This window comes from Silurus meridionalis, chromosome 27 (genome assembly GCF_014805685.1).
Source record: "Silurus meridionalis isolate SWU-2019-XX chromosome 27, ASM1480568v1, whole genome shotgun sequence".
In the NCBI taxonomy this organism is placed as follows: Eukaryota; Metazoa; Chordata; class Actinopteri; order Siluriformes; family Siluridae; genus Silurus; species Silurus meridionalis.
In genome coordinates, this window is record NC_060910.1 from 7,554,716 (window position 1) to 7,566,844 (window position 12,129).

The window sequence follows — 12,129 nt, forward strand, 5'->3', positions numbered from 1 at the left end:
TTTACCTCACCTTCTCAACATTTTACCTCAAACTTTCTTATCTCGACGTTATACTTTTTTTTACCTCAACTTTATTTGACCTCACCTTCTCAACATTTTACCTCAAACTTTCTTACCTCGACTTTATATTTTTTTACCTCAACTTTATTTTACCTCACCTTCTCAACATTTTGCCTCAAACTTTCTTATCTCGACTTTATACTTTTTTTACCTCAACTTTGTTTTACCTCACCTTCTCAACATTTTACCTCAAACTTTCTTACCTCGACTTTATATATATATTTTTTTACCTCAACTTTTACCTTACCTTCTCAACATTTTACCTCAAAATGTCTTATCTCGATTTAAAACTTTTTTTTACCTCAACCTTTTACCTCAACTTTGTTTTACCTCACATTCTCAACATTTTACCTTAAACTTTATCTCGACTTTATATATTTTTTTACCTCAACCTTTTTTAACTCAACCTTGTTTTACCTCACCTTCTCAACATTTTACCTCAGACTTTCTTATCTTGACTTTATGCTTTTTATCTCAACCTTTTACCCCAACTTTGTTTTACCTCACATTCTCAACACTTTATCTCGACTATATATATTTTTTACCTCAACCTTTTTTACCTCAACCTTGTTTTACCTCACCTTCTCAACATTTTACCTCAAACTTTTTTATCTCAACTTTATACTTTTTTTTTACCTCAACTTTGTTTTACCTCAACTTCTCAACATTTTACTTAAATTTCCCCCAGCTTTTTACCTAATTTTGGTCTCAGCTTCTTACCTTAGCTTTTACCTCAACTTTATTATCTACATTTCTTGTCTCTACATCTTACCTTAATTGTTTTTTTACCTCAACTTTGTTACCTTTGTTTGTTTATTAACCTTAACCTTTTATTTATTTAAAGCTATAAAATAAATTTCATTATGAAAAATGGGCTCACCCAAAATAGGTGTAAACACAATTTTTGGTTAAAAGAGTAAAAGAGCAGTATAATTGGTTTTTTTTAAAAACAATGAAACAGCATTTCTGTTACTATACTGCTCTGGGGATGACTTTCCAATGGATTAGCACTACACATGTTCTGCTGGAAAAGGTTTGGACAAGGTCCATTAGTTCCACTGAAGTAAAATTCTGAGGATGCAAGCTGTAAGGATAGTGTTGTTTGGTGCTGTGAAAAAATCCTCATGCCATTTCACTGATAGCAATCCAGTAAACCCTGGCTTCTGTGGGCTTCTATGACAGACTCAAATACATTGTGTTTTAATGGGAGAAAAGAGTTACACTAATTAGACAACAGGCTTTAAATATGTCATTTTGGGTCATTTTAGTATCTCTCGGGGTGAATGGGAGTGTGTGTGGGTGGGATTTGCATGGAAAAAGTAGTTTGTCCTACTTCATGTCTCAGAAAGGCAGAACACTGTAACCATCTGCCAGTCACTGAAACACAAATGAACATGCCTTAGCTCTCAAACTTACACATTACCACACCTCAGGGTTGCAGTAGCCAGTCACTAACCAAAAATATGATGACTTGCATATATTGTAATTTTTAGTATGGTAATAATTATACTGTACATTGTATAAGATTATATTTGATTATTTGAATTCGATTTTTATTTTAAATAGTTTATTTATGTACCTATCTATATTACTACCTCATTAAAATAGCAACAGCAGTTGCACCTCCGCTTCCTATGTATTTCAAACCATCAGCTGCTATTGTTCTCTCTTTGTCTATTTTATAATGAAGATTTCATTGTTGTAACCAATTACGTTTCAAGTTTAAGTTTTTTACACATTTTAAATAAATATAATCTGAAGATAATTTTGCTTTATATTTCTATTCACATTCAGCTGCACAGACAGGCAAACTACAACCCCAATTCCAAAAAAGTTGGGACACTGAGTAAAATGTAAATAAAATCAAAATTCAATGATTTGCAAATTTCCTTAACCTATATTTTTTTCACAATAGAGCAAAGAAAACATGAAATGTTTAAACTAAGAAAATATATCATTCTAAGAAACAAAATTGGTCATTTTGAATTTGTGGGCTGCAACATGTGTAAAAAAAAGTTGGGACAGGACAACTTTAAATTAAAAGAGAAACATTTCGAAACTAATTAGGTTAGTCAGTAACAGGTGGGTGTAAATACTGTATTGTAGACACGCAGAGTCTCTTAGAATTGAAGATATACTCATAAAAAATTCTGGAGAAATCTCTGTGCACAAAGGACAAGGGTGAAAATCACTATTAGATGCATGTAATCTTCAGACACTCAGGCATCACTGCATTTAAAACAGTCAGGAACCTGTAATAGAAATCACTGCATGGGCTCATTAACACCTCCAGAAACATTTTCTGTGAACACAGTTTGCAATGTCATCCACAAATGCATATCTCTATCAGGCAAAGAAGAAGGCATGCGTGAACATGATCCAGAAATGCCAACACCCTCTTTGGGCCAACACTCATTTAAAATTTATTGAGGTAAAGTGGAAAATTCTTCTGTGTTCAGGCAAATCAAAATCTTAATTTATTTTTGAAAACAATGGACACAATGTCCTACAGAATAAAGATCATCACTCTGATAGCATGAAAGTGCATTAGTACAGAATGGGCAGCTTGGACATTTGGAAAGGCTCCATTAATGCTAAATGGAATATACAGGTTTTAGACAAATGCTTCTAACCCAGAAAACACATTTTTCAGAGAAGGCCTTGCATGTATTACAAAAGCATGACTTCTGTAGTAGAAGAGTCCAGGTTCTGAATTGGAGTGCCTGCATTCTGTTTGCCGTTTACTAATTGAAAACATTTGGCTGATCATTCAACAAAAAATACAACAAAGAACACCCATAAATGTCAAGCAGCTAGAATCCTGCATCTTATGGGACAACTTATGTGACAACATTCCTCTCCCCAAACTTCCTCTCCCCAAACTTAAGCAATTGGTCTCCTCAGTTCTCAGATGTACATTTACAGGAGACGTGACACAGTGGTGAACATGGCCTTGTCTCAACTTTTTTAAAACCTGTTGCAGTTATCAAATTCAAAATTACTTTTTTATCTAAACAGTTTTGTTTTTTTTGTTTGTTTGTTTTTTTTGTGAATAAAATATGAATTTATGAGATCATTCAAATCATTGCTTTTTGTTTTGGAATTAGGGTTGCAAAATTAGTTCAAAAATTGGTTGTGGAATTTTTGCATAGTGGGCCTTTCTTTATTTTAGTGTACATATATATATATATATATATATATATATATATATATATATATATATATATATATATATATATATATATATATATATATAAAGGTAATACAATATTCATTATATGTAGTAGTTCTAAAAGATTCTCAATATTATCAATATTTCTGACACTGTGCATTGGAGGAATTGCATTTATTTCCAAGATCCTGTCCAATATGCAATACAGAAACACAATTATAAGGGTAATTATTAACCTGCATTACATTTCTGTCTACGTTTAGCTAGAAGCAATGACATATGCAATTAATCTCTAAGGGTATTAATGCAGATTAGCATGTCAAAATCTTGTGAAAGGGACTTTCTACTCTTTTTTGCAAAATACATGTTCTCTGTTTCTCTCTATGTCACAGCATAAAATCCAAAAGGCTTAAAGCATTAAGTGCTACCATTGTTGTTTCTTCAAAGGCCACAATTTGGATGAGGTCATGGAACAAATCATAGCATTTGGCTTTTAAAGGAACTGTACAGTATGCTGAAACTGACATTAAGCTAGCTATGAGGAATCACAGCATGGCCTCATGAAGTGATCCATTGGCATTAAAAGCAACATTATGTCATCTTGTTTCAGTGTATATTTGATTTAGTGTGACATTAGAGTAAACCAGCAAGCTTAGATCCAATGGATGCTCATAAGAAAATAAAAACACATCCAATCCCCCATTGCTGCCCATGTTTGCTCTCAGAAAAGCAAGGCACTATCAATAACAGACTCTTGTGAGTGTGCATGGTGGTTTTTGTAGAATGTAAACCTATCTACAGGCCCAGTAAAGGCAGAATTTAAACAAACTGCTGTGGCTAGAACTAGAGCTTATGTCTCCAGGATCTCCTCGGCACCCCAAAGGGCCTCAGCAGGCCTTTGCTCAATAAAATCCCCAGTATGTTAGCTCATGACTTGTTATAATCTATTGCGCAATCTTTTTCATTAATTGCCGCCAAAAACAGATGTAAATTATGACAAGATTTTCCAGAGTCACTGCACCTACCGCAATTCTTCATTTCGATTAATTTAGGATCTCTTGAGCTCTCCGACAAGCCTCAGCAGAAAAATATTTCTCTCTATGTAACAGGGCAGGGTTTGCTATTTAAATACTTACAAAGTGGTAGCTGAGACTGAGCGAATTTTTCAGTCACCTGCAACATTTAGGGCAAGAAAACAAAAACTGGAAAACTGAAAAATAAATTAACTAAAAATTGTTTTGCTATTGCGTTAAAGGACATAGTAACTCTTTGTAACTCTCTTTCCTGATATATGTGGTTCTTTTCCAAACTGTTACCACAAAGCTGGAGGCACTCAATTGTATAGGACATCTTCAAATGCGGTATAATAAACTTTTGCATTCACTTTAAATTGGAAACCCAAACCTGTTCCAGCATGGCAATGCCCCTGTGTACATTGAGCTCCTTGAAGATCTGGTTTACATGATTTGGAGAGGAAGATCTTGAGTAACCTGCTATAGAGCTCTGATCTCATCCCTACTGAACACCTTTGGGATGAATTGGAATGCTGACTGCACCCCAGGCCTCTTGTGGCTGATGAACACAAATATCCATAAGCACACCCCAAAATCTAGTGGAACATCTTCCCAGAAGAGTAAAAGGTATTATAAGATCAAATTGGGACTAAATGTGAAATGCAATGCTCAAACATCATATACAATACTGATGAACAGGTGACCCAAAACTTTTTAAAATATAGTGTATATGCTGTACATTAGATAGAGAACTAGAAAGTTCCCATAGCATATGCGCTGACATACTGATATGCACACCTGCTAACATATTGGTATTAGCGGTAGAGTTCAAAATCTTTCCATATAACTTGATTATGTTGAATGTAGCTGCTGAAGCCTAAGCAAACTAATTTAGTGTGACTGACCATTATATGTAATTTATGATCGTTTGTTTTTTGCTGCTTCAGCAAATACTTTCCTATGTATTTAACTAAAACAACATCAAATGATTACCTGAATTAATATCATGCTAAACAGCTGAAACAAAAGATCTTCTATTAGATTATGATTAATGTAGGATCTTTTTCACAGATAATTATCATGGCATGTAATAACTCGTGATCATTTTACATTATATTAATAGTACATCAGGTGACATAAACCTTACTAAGATAAATCTTGCTCCAGATCATCCAATTTATTGCATGCAGATTGCGTGACTGTGTGTGTGTGTGTGTGTGTGTGTGTGTGTGTGTGTGTGTGTGTGTGTGTGTGTGTGTGTGTGTGTGTGTGTGTGTGTGTGTGGGCACACATGTTTGTGTGGTGGGTGGGTGTGTGCATAATGCACTGCGATTGACTGTTGAGTCATCTTGACTGTATTCCCTCCTCATGCTTCACTTTTCCAGGAATAGTCTCCAGATTCACTTTGACCATGACCAGAGGTTACTTTTGATTAATGGGTAAATGAATAAATGATAAACATAATATCTAAAATCTACTGACAACTACATTATTATCACTATAAATATATTAGACTCAGGCTTGTGTATAAACTCTCCTATGAAACTTAACATAATAAAAATACAAAAAAACAGCTTTAGAGGCATGGTTCCTATCAGACCCTAACTACTGGGTTATACTGTAAATTAGAGACATATTAGCTGCACGTCTTGGTCCTGTTTGGTGTTCAGCTCTCACGACTATAACTTTTAGCGAAAACACATTGCATTGCTGTGTTTTATTCTCCCATAAGAAGTGGGATTTCCTTCTGTAAGCAAAAGAATAAACCCACACTGGTACACTTAGCTCTTATTTTAGCATTTAGAGGCTGTATTTATTGACTTTTTGTAACTGTACTGTAAAAAAAAAAAAATTTTCAGTGGGAATTATATAAATTGTTCCACGTAAAAGGGGATATTTTGATTGATATATATATATATATATATATATATATATATATATATATATATATATATATATAGTTTTTGATTAGATTGCCTCAGGTGATGTATTACTGTAATCCGATAGAGGTCTTTAGGCATAAGCCTGTGTGTGTGTGTGTGTCTGTGTGTGTGTGTGGGTCTGTGTGATTAATTGGTGTGGCTAAAGGTGTTCAGATGTAAATATTACCACAGGTCTAGGGTAAGATATATGGCTTCACCACATCTCTGGGCCTTTATGAATTTATAGAAAATATGGCGTGTACTTGTTGCCATTTTCCTGAAGACCATATTTCTAACTTTTGTGTTAGCACCTAAATAAAACAAAGAGAAAGGCCCAGTCTAGACCTTTTTTCAGTTTTTTTGACATTTAAACACTCTATTAAAGATTATAGTATGAATTACAGTTTGAAGGTCAATATAGTAGGTAGAAAGATTTATTAGATAGGGTTTTCTAAGAAAAGGCAGGAAACACTCTTGTAACTGAAACTGTTATAAATAGTGTTATGCAATCAGATAAAAACATTCCATGAGAATCAACTTGTTTTTTAGCATTCTCTTTGTTTCAAAAGTAGAAGAAAGATCAAAATCTACATCCTAAACATTCTGCTTCTTTTACAAATACTCTCTCTCTCTCTCTCTCTCTCTCTTTCGATCTTTGCCACGCAGAGGCTATATTTGGATAGTGTTCTGTAAATTTTCCCTTGGTCAGGAAGCCCTCTCTCTTCAACACTTCTACGAGTTTAGCACTGAAGTTAGCATGTGTTTTGTTTGGAACCCCAAAAATGAAAATGGAAGGATTAGTGAAAGGTAAATCCTGTGCTCTCCAGACAAAGCTGCAAGAGATACTAATATGAAGATAAGTCAAAAATGGTTCCCTTGAATTCTCTAAGATGTTGATTCAATTTCTAAAATTTATGGCTCTGACAAAAATACAGACTTATTGTATAATAATGCACTTGTTTTTAACACGTTACTTGTGTTACAGCTCAATCACAGAGACCTATGGCAGATGTGCCACATGCCGATCAGGACGTTTTCCATGACAGGAAAATCTTTCTGTTTCGCAGTTTTTTTGGTAACATGACAAGCTGTGTTTCCATGAGAGAGGAACAAGGGAGACTGTCAGAAGAAAGATTTATATTTATGGTTATTAAATATAACCTATTTTGCAAAAAGTATGTGGACACAACCATCACATCCACAAATTACTTCCTCAGGCTGTTGGCACAAAGTTGAAAGCACACAATGTCTTTAAATGCTGAAGGATTACGATTTTCCTATTCATTCCTATTCCTAACAGAACTATTACACTATGAGACACCACTCTCTTCAAGCAGCACAATGCCGCTGTATGCAACCCAAGGTTTATAAAGACATAGTTGAAGGGAAAACTCTGACCTCAACCTCATTTGAGCATCTTTAAAGTGAATTGGAACACTGACTGCACCAAATGGATTCCTCATCGGCTTCCACAGCGAAAGCCTTCCCAAAAGACTTGAGGTTAAAGGGCAAATTTCTAAAAAGCACATATGAATGTAATGGTCAGTTGGGCACAAACATAATTAATTAATGCAAGTGCAGATCTAGGAATTAAGAGCATGACGAAAAAAAAAACAAAAAAAGCAAGAAAGTAAAAATCACGACATAATCGATAAATCTTGATAATTATGTGAATCAGGAAGCAGGTGTAGGTGAAAACTCTAACATGACAGAAAATGGAGGTGCAGTGTATGAACATACAACAAATGTCAAATGAACAGTTGAATAAAAAAATAACCTCCTGTTTTAGGTTCAGTGCTTCTGAAAACAGAGATATATATAAAGAGTACAGATTTTTGTTTTTCTTGGCATCTGGGCAGTTTCTCCGAACTTTCAGCTGAAATACTTTGCCCTGCTTCTTGTAAAACTTGCAACGGTGTTGTTCACTAGTTGGAGATCCAGTTTATCCCAACAGTTCAATAGGATTTAGGTGTTGTGCCTGGGCAGGCCATTTTATGTTAGACAACTTTCCATTTGACTGTTTATTTTCTATATAATGCTTACAGAGCTTGGAAGGATGTTTCAGGGCATTGCATGGTGAATTTGGTTTCAATTATCTGCAGTCCAGATGGAAATGCTTGAACAAAAAAATGAGTGTTTCCTAACTTTTGACAGGCCTTGTAGTGTAATGTTTATGATGAAAATATATGTTACAGACTTTTCTCTCTGATGAATATTTGCATCAATGTCCGAATTTGCCCACTCATTTTCATTCTCTTCTTGCCATATAGTAAACTTAGCTGCCATACACTATATACGGATTAGTGAATGGGTGAACAAGTGAGCAGTTTTAAAATAGCTATAGTGCATGGACATAATCCTGACACCTTTGGCCATTTAGTGTAAATGTTAACAGGAACAAGTTGTTTAACAGATTTTCCACAATATTAAATACCCTATAAATTCTATCAATAGTACGGTATGTTTTTTTTTTTTTTTGTAGAAATGAAACAAGTAACTGAATTATTATTAGTAGTACAAAAGCATACACTCATGTGTTTAATACATTATATAATGCTTCTTTATAGTGTAGCTTTATAGTGTAACCTACAATTGTGTTGATATTGTTTTGAAGACACTCTTGTGGTTTCTAGGATATTTCCTGCAATAACCACAGTGACTTTTAATATTAGGGAAGGTCATATTATAATGAATATACTGTATAATGATATAAAACCAACTTAACTAACAAGTAAATAAGATATTTTTATCTTATATAAATCTTGAAGCAATAATTGATCCATACATTTAATGACACTAAAATCACGTTTAAGTTTTATAACATATTGAACAATGAATGCTTCTTCATCTAAGAGTCAGCTCTGGATATTGGCTGAAAAACTGTGAAAACACACATCATATTTTATAATAAGCACAAAATCTGTATGCTATGAAGCCAAAGCACAAGGGAACAGGGATAAGACTTAGACACAAGCAGTCAGCTTTCAGTCTGTTTTATAGACTACAGCTGGATTTTATTATCTCATCTCATCTCTGCTATCTAGTTACCATGACTACAAAGAGCTGTCATTTTATTTTTTTTTTAAAGAAAGAAAGTCTTATTTGTCCTAGTTCTTTAAGAGAGGATCAAAAAAGATCACTGAAAAAAGACACAACTATCTATCAGAAATTTCACTCTTATCTGTTGTGATTCTGGGCATTATGCCTAAAGAGCTCATTAAAATCTATAAATAGGACTGGAACAGTAAATCTCATCTTATACCTTGTGTAAATATTATAGTTGCTAAAAGACATAAGATACACACTTAGTTTCTAAAAGTGCTTGACATTTATTCAATCATCTATGCAAAAAACTATTCAGTGAAGGTGACATAAGTAAAAACGGTATGCCAATAATTAAAATAGAAATTTGTGCGTTTGAGGTCAGGTTATGTTGATACTTAAATGACATCTTCTGGATGCCCTATTCAGATCCCCTGTGTATGAGCTGAAATACAAACTGCTTAAGAAGCATTTTGGCCATGAGCTACATTACTTTACAGTTAATAACCCCTTCACATCACATGCCTGTTATTACTTGTGCCTTTTTTTTTGTCACCCTTTGTCAAACATAGATGTCACTTCTAGATATTTCTTTGCTTCATGTTCCATGGTTTTGTGTTTGTTTGTTGGTGTATATCTTGTATATTTAAATAAATTAATCTGCACGTGTCTTTGTTTCCATTCGTTTTACATGACACATTTTGTAAAAAAAATTTTTTTATTATCTCTGCACATGTTCCCGAAGCCCTGTCTCTGGGATCTTTGATGACCTATAGAAAATAACCTCTATACAGTATGACTAACATAAGGCACATTCACACACAAACAAGCATTATGGAAAAGAAAGTCTGATTTGCTATTGGGATTTCTCACAGTGTTATTAAAGTTTTGCTCAGGCTACAGTTTAATCCCATTGTTGTCCCACATACAATACCTTAAAGGTGATTCTCGTATTAATTACGCAAGTATTAATTACCGACCGAGGTCCCTATGATGGCAGGACGTGAATACAGGATAAATAAGCTTCAGAATGAATGAGCTTCAGGTCCAAAATTAACTGGATGCTTTAATGCTACCAGGAAATTATAGACAGACTTCACAGATATAAAACAAAAAGACTGATTGCTCCTAACTCTTTGCTGTTCCAGAAACAGTGAAAATATAAAAGATCTACCCCAACACTATATTGCAAAATAAAACTATAAAGACTATAAAGACTAAGAGACTTTAGATATAATATGATGTACTAAAAGTACATCATATTATATCTAAAGTCTCTTAGTCTTTATAGTTAGTCTATAATTTTTAAAATGGTACTTGTATTTTTAAACCCCTGTCTTTCATGTCACATGATTTTGTAGCCATGTGTAAAGCTCTATATAACTTTATTGTCTTGTAGGGTTTAGCTCTACAATTTAAATGGACTTGCACTGACTGATGGGCAAATGTTGTATTATGTCCTCACTTTGTCTGACAAAGCTGCTGCACTTAATATTGAAAACATATTTAACACACCACCACTTGTCCTGAAATCCAAACTCATGAGAGCATCCCAAAAAAATCCCAAAGGATGTCATTACATGACTTATTTATGTCATGCACAACTGTCCAGGCTTGTTCTACTTCACTTTTCCAGCCATTAAATATATCCCTTCTATCAACAGACATCTGCCTGCTCCAGCCTGACAATTTAAAAACTGAGAAACATCCAGAAATACATATAATTGCTCTTTTTGCAAGACAATGTGAATTCTGTGTACGTTGCCGAGTATAAATTGTAATAATTATGGGTTGTGTGTTTTATTGCTTGCTGGAGATCTGAAATAGCTTCCTTAAGGGGATGTCATGTGACTTTCTGAGCTGTGATCCAAGGATCCAACACTAACAATAGCACCCATGCATTCCAGGCTGCCCTTTCCAAAAGTTTCCAGTCCGCACTTCTACAAAACTACTGCCTCTGTTCTGAATGCTCACAGTCGACTGCAATATTCAACTTCACTGTCACAGCTTGCTGTTTAAATTGCCATGAAATCAGAGCAGTAGCTTTATAAAGTTTGCAACATTATACACATATGCAGCTACTCATTTTGACCAGTGTTGTAAAATCTTAATGCAAAAATCACTTGTAAATGCCATACCTCATAATTAATAAAAAAAAGGGAATGTTTAAGATTAGAATCCATAGTAAATATATATACATAAGAAGCTAATTAAAATACTGTGCCAATACAATACAGTGTAAAAATATTCCCGCTATTAAAAAATATAAAAATGTGCCTTTATTAAGTGCTTGGTCAGAGCAGTCGCTGACCCTCCCAAATGACCACCTACAAAATGTTTAAAAAGTCTATTTACACTATTACACCATCTGCCTTTAAATGAAACAAATAAATAGAGACTATAAAAGCAAAAATCCTAATAATGACAATAATAATAACATTAATAATAATAATAATAATAATAAGTAATAAATAAGTTAGTATCTGATTTCTTTTTTAATTTAACGAGGAATAACTTAAAACATTCAGTTGAACCTATCAAAAGCACATTCTTTCTGTGGGTGAGTAATAGCTAGTTAAGCCTATGTGGTTGCTTCCAATGTAATGATATGAGTCCATCTCTTAAAAAAGCAAACCAATAACCAGGCACTTGGCAACACAATGTTTCTTGGAGATGCATCTGTGAAATACACATCAGGCATGGTAACAACCATCGACTAAAGAAGATGATGCAGGAAAAAGATGTGCATTTCTAATTTAAAACCTGCATCTGCTGTTCAGCAGAGTTACGTTGTGTGTCAGGGCTGCACAATTGTTTTTTTGCCGACCAAGGACAAATCTTAGTGGAAATAAAACTAAAGCCACATTTGTATGCATTGAAGCAGCAACCTTTGTTGAACAGATAATGGAAGAAACATGTA